The sequence below is a fragment of the Pyxicephalus adspersus genome, chromosome 2 (assembly GCF_032062135.1).
Source record: "Pyxicephalus adspersus chromosome 2, UCB_Pads_2.0, whole genome shotgun sequence".
Lineage (NCBI taxonomy): Eukaryota > Metazoa > Chordata > Amphibia > Anura > Pyxicephalidae > Pyxicephalus > Pyxicephalus adspersus.
The window spans coordinates 109,543,416-109,568,645 of record NC_092859.1 but is presented as its reverse complement, the minus strand read 5'-3'; positions in this window follow the sequence as shown (position 1 = coordinate 109,568,645).

Genomic DNA, 25,230 nt, shown 5'->3' with positions numbered 1-25,230 from the left:
TTTGCAGTGCATCAATCTGTCAGATGTGTCACTTAGTTGGATATATCTACATATCTGTTGCCACTTGCTAATTAGGAATTTGATTTCTAATTGTCATAAATCCCAAGATGAAATGTGCACTTAGATGCACTTATTTAAGACAGAAAAGAAAAAATAATGTTAAGGAATTTGCACGAGTAATAGAAAGCAAAGTCTATGTAAGTGTTAAATAGAGATGCTTAAGTTTCCTAATAGCTTATGAATAAACATACTGTGAGGTGTCACATAGCTTTAGGCAAAAAAATAGTTGACATTCTCTAACAGCTATGGTAAGTACACTGTGCATAGAGAAAACAGTATCAGGCTTATTTTTTGCCAGTTCCCTACAGTTGCATGTTGTTTTGTGAACTTTGGTTTAAGGTACTTTACACGCTGTATAAATATATTGAGCCCCTGTTCTTAATGAAGCTGAAGATAAACAGAAAATGTGTTGATTTTGTACTTAATGCATTAGCAAATAGAGTAAAATCTGTATGTCTTGTAAAAATAAATGTAGATCCAGCAAAATCTGTATGTACAGCAAATTAACTATATTGGATTACAAAGCTTTTTTTATAATTAAGCGATTGTGGCTATAATCTGTTTTATGGAAATGTTATTATGTGGTTTAACAGAGGAAGAGCTCTTAATGGGAAATTTAAATTAACTAGTTTATTAAAGATAACTTTTGTCTTATATTCAGCCATATTTAATAAAAGTCTGCCAAGCACTAAAGTGGTGCTCTCAAAATACACTTTTGGTATTATTTATTAAAAATCACTGCAAAGCAAATACAGTGCTGTAAAACACTTTTAATTAGCACCTCTGTTAAATCCTTGGTTTTGTTCTCTTAAACAGCAAGAAACAATGCTGAATCTTCAATTCTTTCTGCTGTTAGGTGCCTGTCTCTGCCTATTGTCCAGCTGAAGAACCTTACCCCACAATATATTGTTAGTGACCTCTACAGTAATGGTCCCCAACCTTTTTGGAGCTCGCAGACCTATAAATGCACATGCGCAGGGAGCCGTGTGTCACTCAAAGGGGAAGAAACTTCCCCCAGTGGGGTCAGGAGAAGGACCCCGCTGGGGGGGCACTGACCATAGCCACGGTCCACCTGTCAGATGGCTACAGCCCACAAGGACCCCTGCCCTATAAGACTATAGACTTTGTACCCTGAAGTAGGAGGACGAGAGGCAGGAAAAAGGTCAGGCATGTACAGAGGCATGAGATGACATAATGAAATTATTTTTGTATATTCTGTTTTCCTTTTATACTATGAATTCAGGCAAAACCTTTGTGTGACACACCAAAATCAATAGCAAAGACAATATACATTAAAGTGGCCCTGTCTGGCCTCCACAGCTTATCTTGCCACCAATGAAAACACAGATAAGTAAGGCTAATTGGAATATTATGGCCACAGCCTTGATTGTTTCTTCAAAAAAATTAACCAAACTTTATTAATAACTGTTGCTCAGAATTTTTCTACAGATTTCAGAAACCCATTTATTTAGGGTTGTGACATGTGATCAGGGAGGGAGGTAAACTTGGTAAGTCTCGTCAAGCTATCAAGCTGAAATGTCTCGTCTTCTTTCATAGAGGTGAGGAGTGCAGGAAGGACCAATAAACTGAGTAGGAGCCTCTCCTCTATCTTCAATGGCTGCCAACTATGAAGTACCTGTTTTAAAATACTTAGGGTATTGGTAGCAATAGTTAATCTAGGAATCAGGACCTATGCTAACCAACATGCTGGCATATTTACATATTGGGAGCTATGCACTATGCTGTGCTTCCTTGCCATTCCAGGTCACTTTGCAGGATATGTGAAAACCCAGGGCCATTCTCAACACACACTCCATAATTATCAAGCCATATCAGGTTATGTTAGTTTTTTTTTTCTCTTGGTAGGTTTAGCAATTGTGGAATAAAATAATTTAGAAGAGGAAGAGAGAGTTTGGAGTTGTATATAGGCAAATGCCAACATAGTTGTGATTTTACATGAACAGTTGGGCTATGTACACATGCTAGATTATTGCCACTCCATAAATGATTGTAATGGTTTCAAGCAAAAATCTCACATAGGTACAGCAATGTCCAGGCAATGTTTAGTGATCCACCATGGGATGACCACCATCATTTCCGATTGAGGAAGAGGCAGCAGGATGACATCTCAATTAGACTCACTTCATGTTAGAGGAAGCGATTCATTCCATGCTCGCCATTCGTTCAAAGATTCAGTCTTCTATATTTACCTTGGTTAAAAGAATTTAAATTGAGTAAAAGTATTATATTTCTTATAGATATCATAAATATAGATATCCGAATATTTCTTATAGATATCATAATGCAGATACATATATTAATTTTATAGAACAAGAAATATTATAGAACTTACATTTATAAATATTGATTCTGAATTTTCAGCTACAGGACAAGATTAATGGACTGCGTCACATGCTGGCTCAGCCAATGCGCTCTTTAGTTTCAAGCAATTTTACCACTCTCTTGGAATTTTAGGTGTCCAGTCTGGATATCTGTATCCTGTTGAGGTAATATACACCACATGCTATAAAAAAAAGATATGAGAAATAGGAGAAACTTTCTAGTATCTACTAGTGTGAAAGAAAGTGTAAAGGGTTGTCTGACCCTTGATGAAACACAAATTAATACACGAGCTTATCATATGCATTTAAAACATGGAAATATGTAATACAGAAAGCTTCTAGGGAAAAGATACAAATGCCCCAGGGTAGAATAACTGTAAGGTGTCCAACCCTATTACCATAATCGTAAATACCTTCTAGGCAAACAGCAGACAACTATGAATTTATTTTCTCTCTACCAGGAATATACTTTAATAGCTATTCAATTCATGTAATAAATAGTATGCTGAAAATTGCTAGTTCATCTTTTTAAAGTCCAGGTGTACTATCTTGGGAAACAAAACTCTCCGTGCTTCACACATTACCTTGTTTGATATCTTTGAAGATGAAGTTGCCTACCGATGGACTAATAAAGATTCCTTTTTCTACAAAGCTTTAGTAAAAGCATAAATTAGTGGATTTATTCACGCTAAAAAATACAGTCTGAACTTGTTAAGGAAGAGCTTGGCAGTATAAGACTATATGGTGTGTTTTGATGCAAATTTGTATATTGTGAAAATGCTATCCAACCATACCTATACACAGAATATTTTTCTCAGTACATATGATTTTGTTGAAATGATGTGACAATTGGATTGTGAAACGTTATAAAATATAATCTATGGAGACTAATCTCTTCGTAATTCATTATTGGCAATTCTTGCTCGGTTTGCTACTGTTTTCATGTGACTGATCACAGCTAAGCCTGCACTGGCAATCATTTTGCTATGGGAAACTTACCTAACATAGTCAGAACTACAGATATACATGCTGCTTCCTGCATAAGTTGGATCTAGTGCTGTGTCATAACAGGCCTAGTTGCAAAAACAAGAAGACACAACTAGCTACCTAAGATAGGTGAATAAAGCGGACAAAAGATACCAGACAAAATACCAGATACCAGACAGACAAAAAAAGATACCAGACAAAAAGAAGAAGACAAGCTATCTAAGACTGGAGGAGATAGACTACAATGGGAGGATCTGGTTGATCCAGCAAACCTGGAATAGATTAAAAACATTTGCCAACTAATAGCAAGTGATTTTTAAGAAATCCATTCCAGCTTTGTTGGATTACTCCCATGACAGTCTATTCTCACTAGTGGAGAACTTTCATAAATTAGGCCCTTAGTGTGATTTGTTGAATGTTTACTAAAAAATCAACAAAATTTGGGTGGCCATTAACATAAAAAAACGAAATGTTGGTTTCAGATCCCCTTTCAAACGAGAGGGTCATCTTAATACCAATATTTCAATAAAACATGTTAGATACAGTACATTAAACTTAACATTAGGGCTTCCCTTAGTATACCCTTCACACATCTGGCATTTTTAGGTGCTTGACTCTAAATATTTAGTATATTGGTATTTTTTCAGAGATGGATTAACAGCGTGTTGAAAAAAACTTGTTGTATATAGAGTATGCAAAGGCAAATTTTATTTTAAAAAGGGAAGGGTTATACCCTGTGCGTTTTTACTACTGTTTGTGTATGCACTGGGGATATTCATCCTTTATTTGTCTTGGTGAATATTGTCACTAAAACAAAATGTGGGGAGAAATCCAAACATCTTGACTTGTCATTAGAGCAAGATTTAAAGGAAAATCCTTCAATGGAATCACTTGTACTTATGACTACTCTCTGACATTTCTGTCTTTAGAATAGAACGTGAAAGGAAATCTCCATAACAGGGGTGTTTAATATATGGAGTTCACCCCTCCATGCCTATTTAGAAGTAACATACAGTTTAAGATAAACTTTATACGCACAAATAAATTGCTGGATAGATTAGTCCAAAGTTTCTGCAATACTATGACGTTTGATAACCCGTAGTGCTGTGGAAGTCCTTAACCATGGAGTAACTTTGTAACAAAGATTGTATATAGTTAGTAAAAAACAAATATAAAAAAATTTAAACATGTAAAAAAACTAAATACCAACTAAAATAAAATATGGCTTAAAACGAATCTAGTCATGTTGTGGTGCAACTTAACAAAGTTTTTAGAAAGCAACGTAACATGTAGATTGTACATGCTGTATATGTATTTGTATGTTAGCTTGTGATTATATATTGCAGAATAATGAAGGTCTTTGTTTTGCAATATCTAATTTACACTGCACCATACTATAAATAGGTGCTAATACAAGCAACAGAGCCACCGTTACTTTTATTATATAACTAAGTCTGGAATAAGGAATAGCCTTCTTAAAGCATGCAAGTAGCTAATGAATTTAGGAATAAATTTGGCATCTTGACAGGTATTTGTGTCATATTTATTTTATGTTTCTTTTATAAAGACAGGCTGGGCTAATTCCCTATACCACTGGTTACATTGAAACAAATGGCCCATTTTATTTCTCCTTTCTTCAGGTAGCTGTTGCCACACATTTATTCTCAGACACGACTACTCTTGCCATCCTTTTAGACTTGAATTGGAACTACCACATATGCAAATGTTTTTTTAACAGTTTCAATTAAAAAAAAAAAACATCAGCTAAAGGCAAGCACCCAAAAAAGCCAAGCTGTTACCCACTGCTACCATTTCAGGTTGCTTATCAGCTTCCAGAAGGCACCAGGAAATAGTAACAGTTGCAAACTTTTATTGTTGATGTGAATTAAGCCTCAGATTTTTTTTTTTTTGATTCAGAAATAATAGCCAGAAAGGTCCGAATTCCAGATTTGTATTATAATAATAGTTAATGTAATTTAATATATTTTGTTTTTAATTTTTACAAAAAAGTCTGAGACCCAGAACAAACAGCATTCACACGACCTGTCAGTATTCACATCATGGGAACTTGCTTTACTTTGTATTCATACCTGCTGAGTTTCTAGCCTGAAGCACGGACTGCCAAAGGCCCCTATATTAGTAACCCAAGGCAAAGTACAATATTTATTACTTTGAATGCGTGCACCTTTTGCTTTTTCATTATTCTGACATATATTTCTGTGTCATTGGATGCTGCATACAATACATATGAGGCTGTACTATGACCTAGAAATTATTGGTAATTGTAGTTACAAATACTGGGCTTGATTAAAATAAATGTGATAGTAAATATAATAATGTTATTTGTTATGGTCATTTTGTAATGGGAATATCTTAAACACTTCATTTGTTTCATGCACCACATGTAATGTTCTTGAAAATGTTATTGTAATTGTATGCCCTTCATGGGAAATGAATACTGACATTTTAATTATGGCAAGCTTCACTACTATAATGTGTGATAAACCTTGTAACTTTTATTACTGCGTCTTAAAAATTAATGAAATGGATAAAATAATAACTGGATACATTTTTTTTACATTTTTCAAAACGCATAACTAGGTATATATTATGACGCTAATGTGTGTGTGTGTGTATATATATCAGTGTATATATATGTGCCTCATTGGGAAAAATAGATAAGAGGAGTGATTTTTCTGATTCTGCATATAGATTTTTTTTTTTCTCTCTCTCAGTTAACATATACATTTTATTTTGGGGAATGAGAATTGGATTCATTGTAAATCCTGGAGGTTTAAAAATTTACATTCTCAACAAATGCATGTGCAAATTATTACATAGCCTTTGAACCATAGCAAGCAGGCCCAAGCCCCAGACATCAGATGACTGTTTTAGGAATAATCTTGTGATCATTTCCAATGACAGATGAATAAACAAATACTGTACACACATGCTGTTCTGTTCTATGGAGAGGGAAAGAGGAGGATGAGTAGCACCCACTGTGCTCTCCTCTATAAGGTGGAATGATGAACATCATCAGGGACCAATGTACCCATGCCTGTTTTCACAATCATCCAACGATTGGGAGGGACCAATGGGGAGTTAGGTAAAGCAGCCTCTCACTTTGAAGGGGAGCAGCCAAAAAATCAGTAAAATAAAATCTGCCAAAGGGATAGACAGCAAACTGCACAGAGAGAATAAAGTTAGATCTGTAATCTAGAATTAGTAATCTGTTCCACTGTTCTATACCATGCTTTAACCCACCTAATGCACACTTTTTTATTTAAACTGAATCCTATTAGGAGTAAGCAACATGTTTGCTTGCTACTTTGTTGGACAACCACCCCTTTTCTTGCCTTGTTTTAGGGAAAGTCTAATTATCATGGGCTTTTTTTCTTTAACTAGCTACTTGTGATAAAAGTCAATATTACCTTTTTATAGTTTGCAATATTTATTACATCACTTATTGATGGTCATCTTTTTTTTTAACTTTGTTCCTAGCATTCCATTGCATCATTAAAAAAGAGAAAAAAAAGGCACAGTGTACACCCAAACTACCTCAGATTATGTTACTCACAGTCAGCAGTTAGATTTCTTTTTCCTGATTAACACTGTCCCTCCACTGGCCGGTTTTAAACAATTCTACAATCTGCCCTTAATTCCCGTATGAAAATGGGGAAACTGGGAAAACACTTACCAGTCCAGCTAAACAGATTGAACCAAGACAGGTTTGTTCATCCCTAAATATTTCTAGTATTTTTTTTTTTTTTCTTAAGTAAAAGTTTATAGGTGGTATACACCTGACCCTACTGTCACCTCTGGAGTTTTTGGTGGTTTTTAGACATTTAGAGGAACTGCCATCCACAACTTGTTCCTGTAAAAAGTGGTCCACTCCTTAATTGGGAAAATGATGTTACATATTATCATAAATATGGTGTGTTGTACTGATTCCTACTTATTTCCAGCTTGTTACAGTTTTAGTAAGTTTTGTCTGCCTATTGTCATGATGACTGCCTGATCTCCTACCACTGTCTCTGAGAACAATAAAATTAATCTCCAGAAATCTGCACTAATAGGAAAGTTGGATATGTTCTAAAAGTATTTTATCTTTCCTTACTTTATTTTAGACATTAGATTTTATTGATTTTTTTTTTATTCATGCCTAACTTTGCACTTTTAGAATGAAACCTTTCCTAAAATGTTTCAAAATTTTATATAGCTTCACAGATAATACAACATGTGCTTAAAAGTACACCTGTCATGAAAGAATGATGTAGGCCTATGTTGCTGAATGTCTTTTTTGAAAAATGTTAGTTGTCTGACTGTCAAGCTGATGTATTGGCTTTATTGTTACTGACCTGAAACAAGCATAGAGATAAGGAATTCTAAAACTTTTCTGACACTTATATCAAGCTTGTTAAGGGTCTGTGAATGAATAAGGTTAGTCAGACACAATAATGCAACAATAATTTTCAAAAAGAACCTACCAATAGTAACCTACATATATATGTAACTCTGTCATGTAATAATATACTTTAGGGAAAGCAGACACCTTTAGAAAGGTAAATACTTACCTGTCCAACCACTTACCACATTGTCACTGCCTAATTCAGAACCTTAGCACAGCACTGTATTATGTAACATCAGTTTTGGGAATGTTATTAATAATAATAATAATAATAATAATAATAATAATAGTAATAATAATAATAATCAGTATCTATAAGTGGCAACATATTACACAGCAAATAGGGGTTGCAAATGACAGACAGACACAAACAATGACACAGGAGGAGAAGAGGACCTTGCTGAAAACCGAATGTTCTTATGTTCAGCAGTTTTAGTGTGCAGATGACCTTGGCCGTGAATAACATATATCATGCATGGCCATGAAATTAAATACCCCATGTCACAAATTCCAATGAAAAATATTTCCCAGCTCTTTAAATTCCATAAAGACAGTTAGGATGAAAGGTCTTATTTTCTGTTTTACTATATTTCAAGAATTATTTAAACATAGGAAACGAGGAGGGGCACCTTTTCTTTTGGGACATTTTCTTTAAAGCGGAAGTAATGCCAAAACAAAATAATCACACTTACCTTCAATCCCGTATATCAGTCTATCCGTCGGAGGTACCGCGTTGTCCCAGTACCTGTCTTTGTCTCGGCACAGAGGGAGCATCGGGCGCCGACATCTTCTTCTCTCTTCTTCTGAGTTCTTCTTCCTACGTCACCCGATCTTGCACTGCGCAGGTGGGAGATCAGGTGACATAGACTGGAGAAAAAACGCGCATGTGCAGTGAGATCAGAAATCTTTTTTATATTGATGAAAGGGCTGCTTCTGCGCATGCCCGAGCATCTCAGCAGCCAAGAGCCTTCTGGAATGTGTGACTTAGGTATAACGGGAGGCTCTGCGCTCCCACAGGATCAATAATTAAAACGGCGGTGCTGCAAAATTTGTCTACCCTTTTATGTAAAGTAAAAATTCTGATTTTAGTTACATTTTTTTATGTCCAGCTCTACATTTATTAATATTTTATTATATTTTTTTAGCAGTGCACACAGAGATTATTTCAGGAATACAACAAACATCAGCAACAAAAACCCACACAAGCCATGATAAAAACTTAAATCGGCTATTAACCAATGAGGAAATTAAATTCATTACCCCAGAGCTGCAAGGTAGTTATAATATGCATGTGTATTTTTTATCTATACATTTGTAAAGTACTGACATCTTCTATATTAATAACCAGTTAAACTGTAAGAATATTCATACCAAATGTAATTACATAAAATGTTATGCATAGTGACATGCAAGTCCATTTCAATATATTTAAAAAGAAATCTAAATTACAGAAGTTTACCCGTTATCAGGTTTCCATCCTCTTCCTAGTTTCCATTATAAAAGCCTTTTAGGTGCAGACATAGGTTAACTAGGTTTTTTTTTAAATACGGTAGCAGAGTTTATTAAAACGATTTTTAGAGAATTTCTAAGTTATAACACATTAATGACAAGCATAATTAGACATGTCTGTCTTAGTCATCGGGTGAATAAAGAAAAATTTGTTGCTCTAAGAATCCTTACCTTCAATGTTCCAAGCAAAGTAATTTAAGCCGTGACTGAATTAGACAGGGACAGGTGTAATTGGCCCAGTCTCTCTTGTATTCAGTCATGCAATTACCATAATAAGACAGACTATAGAGAGGTCAGTAGCTTCTGCTAACGGCCAGTTTGGCTGGAGCCTTATAAAACTGTCAACAGAAAGAGAACAAGGGATGCATTGGGTCACAGGCAAGGGTTCAATGAGTACTGGTAATTGATATATTGACAGCACTGTCTGCAGGCAAACAACAGAAGTGGTCAAGAGGATTGAAAGACGTGGTGCCAAACATGCTTGCAAATGCATTTCTGGTTGGCCAAGGCAGCCAATATAAATGATACATTGTTCAGAACAAATAATAAAAGAGTTAAAAGTTATATTTAGTACGATTCTAAAAGTCTTCAAATAAAGTAAGTATAGAATAATTTTTTTGTGCATTTTTTATGTGTATGTTTTGCAGATTATCCAAAGTGATTTGTATCCATTTTGCACTTAACTAATTTTTATTAATCTTAAAGCTGAACACTAGACAGATGTAAAATACACAAATGAATGCATCTCTGTAATTAATAATGCATCATTAAATATGTTTTTAAATGCAAAGAGTGTAAGTTCATGAATTTATTGTGGCATCCGTGTCCTTGTGCAGGATTGAAAACATGAACTAACAAATAGTCAATTACTTAAGAAATCTATTCCAGGTTTTCTGGATCACCCAGCTTCAAGGATGAAAGTGTATTCCCTCCAGCCTTGGAGAGCTTTAATAAATCAGGCCCTATGTGTCCAAGATAATTACCAGGATGTAGAACTAGGGAGTTGAATATTGCTGGCCATTAGACAGAGGACATCTAGAGGCAGAAGTACTGCAGGGAAATCTTTGGAACAGGCTGAATATTGATGCAAATGCTGGTTTAGTTATTTTATATTATATTAAGCTATTTTTTTTATATATATTTTTGCCAGGAGTTCTGCTTTATCAGCTTTAGGAGAACTGAACTGTGCATAGCTTTGGATAATGTACCTATAAAGTAGTGGCTTGAGTTGCCTCAAACATACGCTGGCTGTGACCCCCTCCGTGTATCCTGGTTTTGACCACTCCATCAATCTTGAATGTGACCTCCATGCATCCTAGCTGTGACCTCATCTATCTATTCTAATAGTGACCTCCTCAATCTATTCTAGTTGTAACCTCCACTATCATGTATGCAGCCTCCTCTATCTGACCTGGCCGTGGCCTCCTCTGTCTATCCTAACTGTGACCTCCTTTATCCATTCTGCCTGTGACCTCTCCATATGTCTTGGCTCCATATGTGACCCCGGCTTTGACCTTCCCATACAAGCTGTGACCTCCCGTATTCATTATAGCTGTGACTGACCTCCTCCATGTATTCTGGCTGTGACCCCCCCCCCCCCCCCCCATTCATCCTGGCTGTGATACTTCCATCCAGGAAAACAGGCAGGGACACTGCAGGGAGCAAAGAACACCTTCCTCTTTCCTGAAAAGGAACCCTCCTTGATGACTCCTCCATTGTAGTTGTTTTCCATATCTGCCTGTCAAAGCTATTAAGTGCATTTGATTAATAGCAGCCAGTTGTTGGTAATATCCCAAAAGTTCAAAGATTTGGTGATGCTGATTCCATCATATTCCATAAAAAAGTTTAGCAACTCTGATACATGGGAAATTCACCCATTTTTAAATTTGTCCTGGAGTCCGGAGAAGAGTTTGCTGCACACAATCATATTACAACAAGACACACAAAGATCCTTTTTACAAATAGGAAGAGGTCCCCAAAGCTAAAGTAAAATAAAGACTTTTTTCTGGATTTGGTGATGATCATCTGTATGGATAACTTAATATTCAGATATCTGATGTTTCACAATTTTAGTAGTATGTTGTTTGTAAATAACCAGATTTAAACAGCTATGACATTTATTAACGGGCTTTTAATGGACAAAATCTGGTGTAGAAAGTTCTACAGTTTGTCATATTGTATCTACACATTGTGTTACAGTTTGGTTTTGCTTTTGCTTTGAGATTAGATTTTAGTTAAATTATACAGTGATAGTACAAATAGTCGGAATGCTCTGTTTATATTTAAATCTAGGTGTGTTTGTTGCCCCCAGGACAGGAGTTGGACAGCCCTCGTCTATAATGTCTAATAATCAGGTGCTGGGTGTGTGCACCTTAACCAACAAAATGATCACTTTAGATAACTATGTTTGGTTAAAATTGGAAATGTAATACTTTGGAATAACATATTTCCATTTACAATATCATTTAAATCAAAATAAGCTGAGTTAATGAAGTTATAGTTTTTCAAGAGTCATATAAACTTTGCTGTCAAAAAGGACCATGTTATGCTACTTATATATCTGAAAACCTAAAATTCTTGCTTTAATTGTTTGGGGAGACAAGAAAAGAGAACAAATGAGTTTACAGCTTAGGATTTCATCCATGACAATTAGGATTCTGGTTTCTGCTGACTGCATTTTCACCTTCAATTCTAACAGGTCAGCAAGAGGTAATGTTTTCATTTAAACATACCTGTTAAGTTGACCTACGTTTTAACATAAACAAAACTTTTTAAATGCAGACACCTGAAATACAGGGGGGTTTAATGCTGGCTCCAGCGTGTGCATATGAAAAGGAAAGCAAGTCACATCATTTCGCTTTAAAGCATTTTTGCATGAGTCATCTAATTTAATGTACCATTGCACAACAAACATGAAAAAAGTATATTATTTGTGCATTTTTAACATACCAAACTAGAAAAAATAAGATTACCATGATTTTTTCTCTGAATAAATGCAATCGGTTCTAAATATAATCAATTTATTAGTGCATTGTTATCAGCTGATATTTTAATATTGTAAACTATATCTAGCAGTCATCTATTAAAATATCTGCATTATTATGTTTAATATTGGTAATGACTTTACCCTTTTATGAGACTTTGTATTTATCGCATACCAGATGTCTGAACCAACTTTTTTATATTTTCAAAAAACATATATTAGTGACCTGGACGTTTACTCACAGCTCTATAAAGCCTGTGTGTTCTGGAAACATCGGCTTATAAAGATACAGTTTTTTTTGTGTGTCCATGATAATTGTCAAGTTGCTTAATTATTTTTGATAATGTTTTATTATAATGATTATAATAATAGTGTTATTTTATTACATTTATTATAATATATTATTATTATTGTTTTGATTATGTTTTTAAATATATACATGTACTATATTTATTATTAGTACATACAAACACATTAAAGTTTCTAGTAAAATATAAAATACAAATAGTTTTATACAGTTAAAAAATACAGGTAAAAAAAAAGAAAAACAATTTTTGGAATAAAAAACTTACATTAAAGAACTTCTGTATCTGTGAGTAATGGAATACTCCTAAAATTTTACTTAAAGCTTTATCATGTGCTCAGAATGTATTAGGGGTTCTAAGTTGAACCCCTCATTGACTATGCTTTAGCACCTCTCTAACAATCAAAGTTTTTAGATCATATGTAAATAAAAACCATAGATAATGTGTAGGCCAGACTTTCTCATGGAATTAAGATATTGGCTGTACATCATGGGTTAACCACCCTCAGGGCTCAAAGTCATCAGATCTCTGAAAAGGACTGAATAAACGTGTAAATTCAGCTCTCTTGATCAGTCTTTTATATTTCTAATAGAGGGGCTATATTGTGTGTGTGTGTGTGGGGGGGGGGGATAGCTTATTGTATGGAACATTAGCAATCAGGAAAGAATTACATGTCCAATTACTCATTACACCGACAGAAGCCGAGTTCAGAATAATATTAGATTTTTCACATTTGTGAATGATAGGTATTGTCTCAGGTGAGAATCTAGTATGTGTACAGCTGTTCCCCAATGTCGTTCAGTGATTTTACCTGACAGCTCACTAAATGACTGGCAGCAGTGATCACTGTTGTTTCCTAATTGGAGATAGGAAGGTGCACAGTGGGGTGCCTCCTGCTTATTCTTTCCTCTCCCCTATCCATAGAATAGAACAGTGCTATGCATTAAACTTACAAATAGTCTCTCATTTGGATCAGACTACTGTCCTGTGTGTACAAATGAGCAATGATCTTTTGTGATTGTTTCCAGTGACAGTTGTACAGAGTTTTACACATGAAAATGTAAGCTATTTTTAGCTCTTTTTTTGGTCATATTATTTAGAGGATATTTAAACATAAGAATGTAATCTTGCAGCTTACTAGTCAATGTGATAGTTGCATTAGTTGCATTAGTTTTATTCATATTCTGCAAGTACAGAAAATACCTCTTGATGTTATCCAGGCTCCTTATAACGTCCTCTGCGCTAAATTGGTATCTCAAACAATATTATTCCTTTTCCTGTTTATCTTCTTTGAATTACAAAACACATTTCTGTAATATTGATGAACAGAGCAGGTATTTTAAATTCCAAGAGCAGCCTAGGGTGACGAGACTGCTCCAATGTAATAATTTTTTGGGAGGGAACATTGTCACTTTTAAACATGAAGTGTGTTACTGGCAGGGTCACCTAGTGGAAAAAATCCTGAACAAAAGTGGATACCAAATCTAAGAAATGACAAACTACAATACATAAATATTTAGGTTTTGGGATATTTACTTTTTTATCAGGGAATGCCAAATATAATTTTATACAAAAATACATAGTATGCAAAAATGCTGAGGGAGCATTTATGTCTCTGAAACTTTGCAGCCACCATGCAGTCCATCTTCCAGTCACTATGGATTTTAGAAAACAAAACAGTCCCCAGGATGAATAAAAAAAGATGAGTCCTCCAGTGGAGAAATTCTGTGTTGTTTTTTAACTGGGATAGTTTTTATAATGAATTTTATACTGAAAAAATATAAAAATAAAGATAGAAATTTGTAAACATGATAAAAGATAGTCCATGCAGACATCAATTACATAAAAATATACCTTGGTGTACTCCTTCTGCAACTGGAATTAGCATTTTTCTTCAAGACCTTTTGTCATCATTGACTTCAGTGGTGTATGTTGAAAGTTATGTATGACAGGTATGCATTTTAAAATAAGTGTTGAATAAGACTGGATATAAAAAATATTCTGTAGGATATAAGGTTAATTACAAAAAGGGTGAAAACTTGAAAAAAGGCAATTACAGCAACATGTAAGATATCCACTATCTTTTTACTTATTTATTTTGTATAGTTAAAAAAAAGTAATATTATTATCTCTCTTACACGATGCAAAATGAAAAAGCCAGAAAAGCAAGTGATTGAAGTAAATAGTGGTATATATATATATATATATATAAATATTAAAAAAAAAAAAAATTAATACAAATCCTATAAGACATGGCACATGTGCATGAATTCTTTGGTTGAGAGTAGTCCATAGACTACCCCTGGCTTCAGAGATACAACAACTGAAGCAACAGCAATTTGCTCATCTGCAATCCCCTAACACAAACACAGATTGTCAAGTAATCTTTAGTGTTTTATTGGGTCACTTGAAAGCTCTGGTATGACTAGATCACCTTTTCAAATTTGATAAACATTTTGTTTCTAAATGGATCTTCAAACAGTATAATCCCTCCATTAGCAAATTGCTGTGTGACTCTTCCGGTAAAGCATAATTCCTATTTTGTAACTCTCCCCTTTTGGAGGCACTCTTTAGATACTCTCTTTAGGAAACACATCAGCTATTTTGCTTTCTTTTACTGGATATATTGCGACAACCTCATATGTTCTCCTATCTCTATGGCTCTACAAATCCAAAAGCTGTACATTGGTCAGTACCTACTTGCCTATCTGAGGCTTTGGTAACCAAAAGGGTTACTCAGAGGCCTCCTTTAGAGGATATGCAACTGTCATCTTGCTGCAGGACACTACACAGGGCTTGAGATATCATTTTATAGATTGTCCAGGGACATTTTATCTTTCACCAACTCTGGTCCAACATAGCATAGCCCCAGATGGCTCAGATAAACCATTACAACATTAGACTGTTCTTTACAGATACTTGGAAAGGACTTTTTTTCATTATCCAGGGTCTTTGTTTTCTTTTTCTTCTCATTTACTGTTTACTTAATGTTTAGTATGATTGGGCCTGATGTGTACCACTTGGGGGTCTTAGCAGTGAATGATATAGGTCTATATGACTTAACCTTCTAACTGCTATTCATTAAAAGTTTGTGGCTGACCTTGGGATAATGGGCAGAGGCCTTTACCTCAGTTTTTAGGATAGTAGAATATGTGGGACTGTGATTACAATAACAAATAGTCTCATGTGTTCACCCCTCTGGAATGTTTGATTTATTGATTTTGATATGCTAGTTTTCCGATACTTGCCGATTTAGACATAGGTTTCCATTTATTTGCATCATATTTCTTTTGACATTGCACATGTATTTTATTGTTATGTTATCTCCCTTTCTTTCTCCCAAAGAAAGAATTTTATAAAACAAATAAATATTCACTTTTAAAAGCTATTTATTATTATTTTTAATGAAACTTGTGCTAAGGAATGCATGGAGGCTTCTTATAATACTTCCTTGTAAAACTGCTAGATGCCTAGTTGTGATGCCAAAGCTGTGACTCACTAACACAAAACCAGTAAGCAACTATTGAAATCCAGAATTAACTATGTGCTACTAGTCTGTATGCCTGTTTTAGGTCAGTGGGTTAGAAAGCAATAAAGCCAGCCAGGCATTACCGTTTTCTAAAGAAGATCTTTAATGGTAGCTTATAAAAGAGAGTAAATAACATAGTTATATCATGTTTTGGTTTAATCAGGTTCTGAGAAAAAGAATCTTGTAAATTAGGCAATCATGTCTTCTTTCATTCATGTTTTCCACAGGTTTGTGTTTCCTGTGGGTATTTAACTTTTCTCACATTTCAAATATATACTTTTTAGTTAACCGGCATCCACACAAAATTACATCTACATGAATGTTTATTTCTAATGAGCTGTAATAGAAACATTAGAATGACCAAAGTCAGTGTTTGTATGTAAAAACTGTGGTACTATATAAATAAAATCCATCCAAATCCTTGTCTATTGAATAAAACACATATAAACACACTTCTGTTTTTTGAAGTCTAATACACTTAAATCAGAACGGAAATTCTGGTTTTACACATTAGCATAATGTATTATAAATTGTAAGATAAACCTACAAACTATTTTATGTTGACTTTATTGCAGATCTTCATCCAGCTCCTAGTTGTCCCCGTGCTCAGCATGAATTATAAGTGTAGGCAGCATGTCTTTCAATGATGCATCTCTTCCAATCATTCCGCATAAATAGGATAGCTAAAATCCTGAAGGATTCTGTTAAGCAGCAATGTAGAGGTTGCCTAGAAGTTACCAGTAATCATTTTTCTAGAGATCATCATTTTCTGTCTTTCAGCTCAATTCTCTTGTGGAGCAGAAAGTCTTTTCACTAATCCCTGCAGACTAGCTTCACCTTTTTTGTTTTTAATCACAAAATAAAATCCAATTAAAGACCATTATGCTAATGTGAACAGAGTGAGAGATAAAACAAGGCATTGAAATGTTTAATTTGGCCCAGAATGAGTTTATTTCCCAGGACATAAAGAATCTCCTTTAGATGGTTGCTGCAGTGACATTAGAAACATGCAAACTGATCCTCTGATTAGAATCTGGAAGAGGGAGATAAAAGGTTTATCTTTGTGACAAGGGCTGTTTGATGGGCCATTAGATGACACATTTGTATGTTTGCTTAAACCCTCTTTGATTCTGTCAGTGGCTTGTCAATGAAAAATATGAGCGAGCCTTTAAAGATGCTTTATTGCTTGGTTGGAAAAGAGCTGAGATGCAAATTACCCTAATAAATGGATGGTTTTATGAAAGGAATAACCTTTATCAGCATAAGATAAAGGACAAAAGCAATCAAATATGTTGATGGCAAATCTACAAAAATCAAAATATTTGTCAGTACACAAAAGAGGTTACTGACAATACTAAGTAAATGATATTAATTAAATATCACAGCAGTGGAAAAGGTGTATTAGTGTTAAGCAGTTAAACAGTTTAGTTTAATTTTTACAGCTTTTACTAAAATGCCAGGACTACAGAACATAAATATATAATATAATAAAAAAATATCATTAGAATGTTTCCCTTTTCACTGCTCCTATCTCCTCACCTGCCATAAAATCTGCCACTTACCTCCATGATCTATTGGGGTCACCCACTGGCTCCACATAGGAAATCTCTGTAAATTGTTGACAGCTAAGTGACAACCTTAGACAAGATGTTACAAAGGGATTGAGAGATAAGTTACATGTAACAAGGCAAGAATAAAAACAGAAAAAGTGAAAAAATATGAAAATTGTTAGCTTTGTATAATATATAAATGTTATATATATATATATATATATATATATATATATATATATATATATATTGTGACTGAGTATCCCAAAACCTTGGGAGGAAAGTTTTGGATAGGGTGTATGTACTACCCAAAAGTATATTAGGGTCCAGGAGATTAAATTGTATTGAATTTTTAGTTGGTTTATGTAAAGCCAGTTAAAAAAAATAAATAAAAAGGAGGGTTTCTCTGGTTCATCGAACTAATGCCAGGGATTACACCTGTGGACATGAGCCTGGTGAACAGGGGCCCCATCCAGCATTTTCCCCACAAATTTTGAGCACTCTGTCCTATATATATATACCTAATATACTTAATTATATATACTTATAATAACAGATTCTCCTGTTCTAAAAATAGAAAACTCTGTGAATGTGAAATGTTTGTAGAAAGATTTTCCTATTTTTGCTTCAATTGTTGCAAGAATGTTAACTAAATATAGGGGAAAAAATTGGAAGGTTACTTTAAATAGTTTGTGTTTTATAACACCCACATATTAAATATGAGTTGGTTATGAAGACTAATGATACCTGCTATTCATTACCCAGCAACAGAAGATCTACTGAGGTGGAACACAATATTTTCAATTACATCACAAAAGCCTGATTGTCTTTTTTTGGGAATGATGCCACATATTAGACAGGTCGCCCCTTATCTACATTCCAAAACTTCAGTCATAAGACCTTAATCTGGCTCCATCTGAAATAACATATGCAATTTACTAATTTGTTTCAAACAGAAAACATCAGCCAGCTACTTTACAGGGTATTAGATAAACACTCATGGACTTGGCAAAAGGAGAGACAATTGTATGAATGATTACCTGATTTACTCTTCCTTTTAAATACTGTACTCTACTTCTTTCTTTTATTTACATATCAGAATATTGTATTGAGTTTATACTTTCTAGTTAAACCAGATATATTTTAGATTTGGTTTGGACATTCAGAAAAAATTGTGGATACATTATTTATATAGTGCCAACATATTACACATCGCTGTACAAAGTCCATATTCATGTCCCTAACTGGCTCACAATCTAATGTCCATTGTCATATGCCATTAATACTGTCTAAGGTCAATTTTGTGGGGAAGCCAAATAACCTCACTGCATTTTTTTTGTAATGTGAGAGGAAACCAAAGTACCTAGAGGAAACCCACACAAACACAGGGAGAACCTGCAAACTCCATGCAGATAGTGTCCTGGCCGAGATTCGAACCTGGTACCTAGCGCGGCAAAGGCCAGAGCGCTAATCACTGAGCCACCATGCTGCTCAGAAAAAGAAATGTGCTGACTGGTGGAGAAAAAATTGTTTTGATTTTTTTATTACAAAAAGAATATTCCTGTTACCCTATATCTTTATATCCCTGTAAGTTTTTTGATCCTGGCTTGTTAGTCGTTAGTCCCAGACAGAAGGATCTTTAAAAAAAATAAAATGTTCAACTCTTTCCTTTCCGGATTATTGCCACCTGTAACTCCTTTCTGAGCACTGCCTCCTACTTTTGTCCGTTAACATTAACAAATGGAAGATAAAAGTATAAATAAGATCCATTAGAGAGAGTGACTTTCATTTTTGGTACTCAGAGATCTCTCCCCCCATAGGGACATAGGCAACAATTCTGGTTGATTTCCCTTTCTAAACAAGTTTCCTTTCAAAACCTTAGGAAATCCTAATATATCCCATTGCAGTCTTATGTGCTTCAGCAACGTTCAGGAACAACATTGTACGGTCCTCAATTTTATCACTGTATACATTGTTTTGCATTTATATTTACATTTTTCTTAAAAATGGTATTATTCTACATGATAACATATCCTAAAACATATCCTAAATCAACAAATGTGAAAAAATAACTTGTGAACAACAAACAGCATCAATGCTCAATGAAAATATAAATGTTTTACCTTACATTAGGTCAATTTAGTAAGTGAAAGTGATAATAAACTATGGCAAATATGTATTTTGGATCACAAGTGGACAGGTTTCGTTTCATTAGAAGATGGATGTTTAGCTCCTACCTTGTGTGAATTTCATTTACAGCCACTGTTTCCTATCATGTGTGTAGCTAATTGCTGGTATGTGATTTTGTATCTGAAGAGCCCAGGCCAACAGTTCTGAAACATCAGGATTTTATTTTATAAGAGAATAAATTTTTGTAAAATACCTAGAGAAGGTATGTAGATGTTCTGCACATAACAGTAAACTAAAATGTTATTACCCCAACATTATGATCAACATTAAACTTAAAAACACTGTTGTTGAACATGGAGAATCGGGGTCGTGGTCTGAAGAGTTACATAGTTAGGATGAAAAAAGACATAAGTCTATCAAGTTCAACCACTAGGGAAATAAACATATCCCAGATAAAAACCCTATAGACATAGCTATACATAGAGGGTATCCAGTCATTTTGTTGATTTATGCTTTGCAAACATGGAATGGCCTTATATTCCATAAATGTGTGTGTCTTTCCTTTGTTGGATTTTATAGGTGCTCCCTGGCACCCACAAAGTAAGGACTAGATACCAGATGGCAGTTTACCTTTAGATTGTAATATGTATGGCCATCCTAGGGGGGTTATAGTCTATATAGGTAAAATATGGCCCACTTGGACCCTGCAGGCCAGAACTGCAAACCTGACAATTGTACTTTTGTGTACTGCACATATTTATATAAATCAGCCACAGGATGCCTTAAGGATTCCGGTGATTAATTAAGAACTGTTTTTTTTAAATGATATGAACCAAACTTTACTGCAATTTAATTTATTAGCACTGCAAAGCCTGCAAAGTCTATAAATGCAGTATTTCAGTTATTTCTTTGATAATTCAATAATAAAACCAATTAAGTGTTTTCCATAATTAACAGGCTGTGGATGAATAAGCAGCTGCCTATTTCAATGCAGATCAGTTTGTGTTTGTAATTGTTTTGGTTTCAAAGGAAACACATATTCTCTGCTTTTTACTTTTCCATCTAATGAAATGTTTCAGGTATGGGTGAGTTTTATGTTAGCCTCCTTCAGGCATGGGAAGTTCTTAATGAATGTCTCAACAGGAATGTTCGTCCAATATGACCTCCCTGACCTCTTACAGTCTTTAGGAAAACTTTTCAAGTCCCTTCTGATTCCACGTGACTGAATAGTGTTCATATTCCGCCTACTCTTCTGATCTCTCTCTACACATTTTGCCTGCAGTATATGTACCATGATAGACAGGATAAACAATGTATTACAACAAAGAGATATCAGGAGCTTAGGTCAATGTAAGACCTAGTATAATAGGTAATTACACCTCTATTTGGCATAGGATATAGGTTGGGCATAAATCACAGTTGTGATAGCTAAGTTTGTGCCACTCCTGGTTATTAGATGTGTGTCAGTGAGCAAAGTTCTGATCAAAGCCAACATACAGGCAGCCAGGGGTCGTGAAGCATGGCTGAGGACTAATTGCTAGTCTGAGTGGTGAAGGAAGTTTGTAATAAAAGACTATTACCTACCCTGCTCTCAAACCACTGGAGCGAAAATATGAGAGATTATATTTATCAATACTTTGCTGTCAAGGAATCTGAATATTTTTTAAGAGAGTAGAACAAGACGGAAAATACTATCAGTTTACAGAGAAAGACTTACTTTTGGATCTATAATAAATAAACAGAATATATTTAAAAATCCCTAATGTAATCCCATTATTAATATTATATTATTTAAATTATGTATTATTTGTAATAGTATTTTAATGTGCCTTAATATTACTGGTAGGTATTTATATAGGGGTATATTCATTATTAATTTCATCAAAGATGCACACAATTTTTACCCAGCATTTACTCTTATTACTTTTATATACATTTATTAGAAAATGTGTAAATCAACTTTTACAATTGATTTATACATTTTTTAATTGAATATGATGTGAAAAATGTGTATATTTTGGGTAGGCATTGGGTGAATCTTGAATGATAACATTTAGAAAATAGGATTTATCTTGGTGCATGTTAAAACAGTAGGGACATAAAAAGGCTATAACAATCATGGTAATGCATACACAGACACATTACTTAATAGGAATAAGAAAGCTGCTAAAATGAGCTTACAATCTATGAAATGGGGAGATATATCAGATATATTAGGGATCATTGCCGCAGTGGTTGGGGATTTTTTATCTTACATTTAGCTTTTCTTACAGTCAACAGCAGCACCCCAAATCCTTTCATTTGAATAATTTCAGTAAAGGAAAGTCTTTTGTGGTAGATTTTGAAGCAACATGCCAATATTAGCTGTGACCTTACAGAACTATTAGATCCAAAATACTTATGCAGAAAAAAGTTTGTAAGATATTTTTTGCTGCACTGCACGACATTCCCGCACCCCCCAGTACTTCTGCTGGATACAGTAGTATGGAGAGGCAAGGTCTGCTAGGGGGTATGTATTTTATCTCATTTCTCTTATTAGTAGTAAAGAGCGTAACAAATCTTGATAACAACAAAACTAAACATGCATACTGCTGTCTACAACATAATCTGCCCTCAAACAGCATTTTCCTTGGTTTCTGGAGCTCCCCTCTAATTATTCCTACATATAGGCCCTGATTTATTAAAGCTCTCCAAGACTGGAGAGGATACATTTTCATCAGTGAACCTGGGTGATCCAGCAAACCTGGAATAAATCTGGTCCAGGATTCAAACTTTTGCTAGCAAGTAGCAAATGACTTTGAAGAAATCCATTTCAGGTTTGCTGGATCACCCAGCTTCACTGTTGAAAATGTATTCTCTCCAGCCTTGGAGAACTGTAATAAATCAGGCCCATAGCGCCCGAATGCAAGTTTGTCTATTCTACTAATACTATAATTTCTTTTATAACATTTAGTAGAAAGTGCCTCTTGCACTTAAAAATATATACTTTAGTGTTGTATTTTTATATTTTTCAATAAAAATGTGTTGAAACTAAATGGAGGTGTCCATGGCCACTGTTATTCCAAGGGCTGTGCCTTTATTTTTCAAAGATGCTTATCTGTACCGTGTGGCTATACATATATATATCTGTTATCGCTGTTGTCACTGTGGTTCCAGAATTTAAGAAAAATGTGAGATATGAAAAAAGGAAGATGTGGCAAATGTGTGGTAACAGTATGAAATGCTTCTAGTGCACTTTGTTTTTTCATTTTGTTAAACTTTCATGTAATGGGCTCATATGAAAAAAGACTTCTCATCTAATAAAGGGTCATCAAGGAGCGACTTAATCACCCGGGACTTGACATGGACAGAAATCCATTCAATTAATCTAATAGCAGGTCCAAGCAGGGTCGTGCATAGAAGTGACTTTTAGGGGAGCACTGAAGGACATGCTAGGTCCAACCCAAGGCTTACCTGAAATCCTATCAGTGGTGTATGATATTACGAGACTTCATTCAATGCCTATAATAAGTTAATAGCTCAAGAGTGATTCCTGATGAGTACCATATTTGCAAATTCCTGTACGCAACACTATGCATATCAATAATTGTATCTTCATTTTTTTACAACACAAATTTTAACTTATTATGCTGATGATAATCTTAAAATTAGGGCTTTTCTGAGAAGTTTCGTTTGTGATGTAAATCTGGAAACTACAAATACAAACAACTCTGCACTTTCCCTAGCAAAAGCTAAAAATTAGAAGAAATGCATTTTTAGAAAAAAAAGCCCAGAGAATGATAACAATCTATTTAGTAAGAAATTACACTTATGACATCAGTGCAGCTTACTGATCTTGAAATTTGCCAAGCAGCAGAATTTGCTGAAACATTTTTCTTACATTTTACTTAATGTATCTGAAAGACAATGCAAATTCATGTTAAAGAAAGGAACAATCACAGAAAGGTAATTTTGATGAGCTTTGTTCAAGTTCAGTTCTACAAGTTCATACCTCATTATGTCGTCCAAGGTATTGGGATTTTTTGGTGAGGAAAGAGATGCCAGGGAACTAAAACAAGCAAGAGTGTAGGGTAGGGAAGAAGTAGTGGGGTAGTGGGTTCAGGAACTGTTTGAATACAGGTCCAAGTTTATACTTTTTATTAAACAGAAAAATAAGACCATCAAGCTAGGTTGGGCAAAATCATTTCCAAGCAGCCAGCTTTAATTGTGGTGACTAATAAAGCCATACTGAAAGGTGGGAGACATCTGCTAATGGAAACTAGAAATGCACCATTTTAGTACAAAAATTCATAAGATCCTTTTGCTGTCCTGGATGTTTGCGTGGAAGTGGTGCCAGCTCTTCACACGGTAAAAAGGTCTCTGGGAGTATAATATCTTTATAAATATAATATATTTTTTAAGGGAAAGGTTTTAACTTTTTTACCTCTTTTTAATTTTTAAAGAGTAATAAACTGATCTTTTATACACGATTTTTCATTAAATATATTAGTAAAAAAGATTTGAAGATTTTGAGCAACTAGAAGGAAGGGTTAGTCTTAAAAGGATGATTGGGCAATGATTGGTGCACTGTAGTATACAAGTTAGTATAATTAGAAGTAAGCAGATCCAAGTTGGAATAAATGCTATAAGATTGGTAATTTAAAATGATTATTTCTGGTGTTGACCAAGCAAATATTTTTAGTTAAACACAACAACAAAAACAAAATATTAACAAAATATTCGGGGAAAAAGTGCCTGTGTATATCACTTATCAGTTATAATTTGTGATAAAATATATATTAGAGAGGGACATCTGTTATTGTATTATAATAAATTAAAATATAATTGTGCATTATCATCACACTTAAAACTGTAACAAAAATATAATTGTGACTATCTGATATTATATCATTCCTGATATCAGCCACATCCCAATGTAAAAAAGGGAAATAGGTGTCTCAATGTGGAAGCCTATCATTGGATGATCCTGACCATGGGCACATTTGTTCATGTGCGGGATATACTTTGAACTGGATGAACTTGAACATAGGCACATTTGCTTGATAAAATTGAATAGCTGTAACTGCTCCCATTTGGACCACTCTCTCCATATAGCATTGTATTATCTAGACACAGGGAGAGATGTGTCTCTCACCTGTCTCTGACTGACTCAACTTTGATTGAATAGTGGTAAACCACAAACATATTTAGCATTCTATTACAGCACATAAAAACAGTAATAAACCTACATTGAGAATGCTATAGTGGTCCACCTATTGGTTTAGAATGGTACATATGAAAAATTGTGAAAATGTGAACGAGCGCGATGCTGCGGGCCTGACATCGCAGAACTCTTTTTTTTTTTTTTTCTCAATAAAGTAACAAGCGCGCACACGTTCTTTTGCTGCTTATATATATGTGTGTGTGTGTATATATTTATTCCTATCC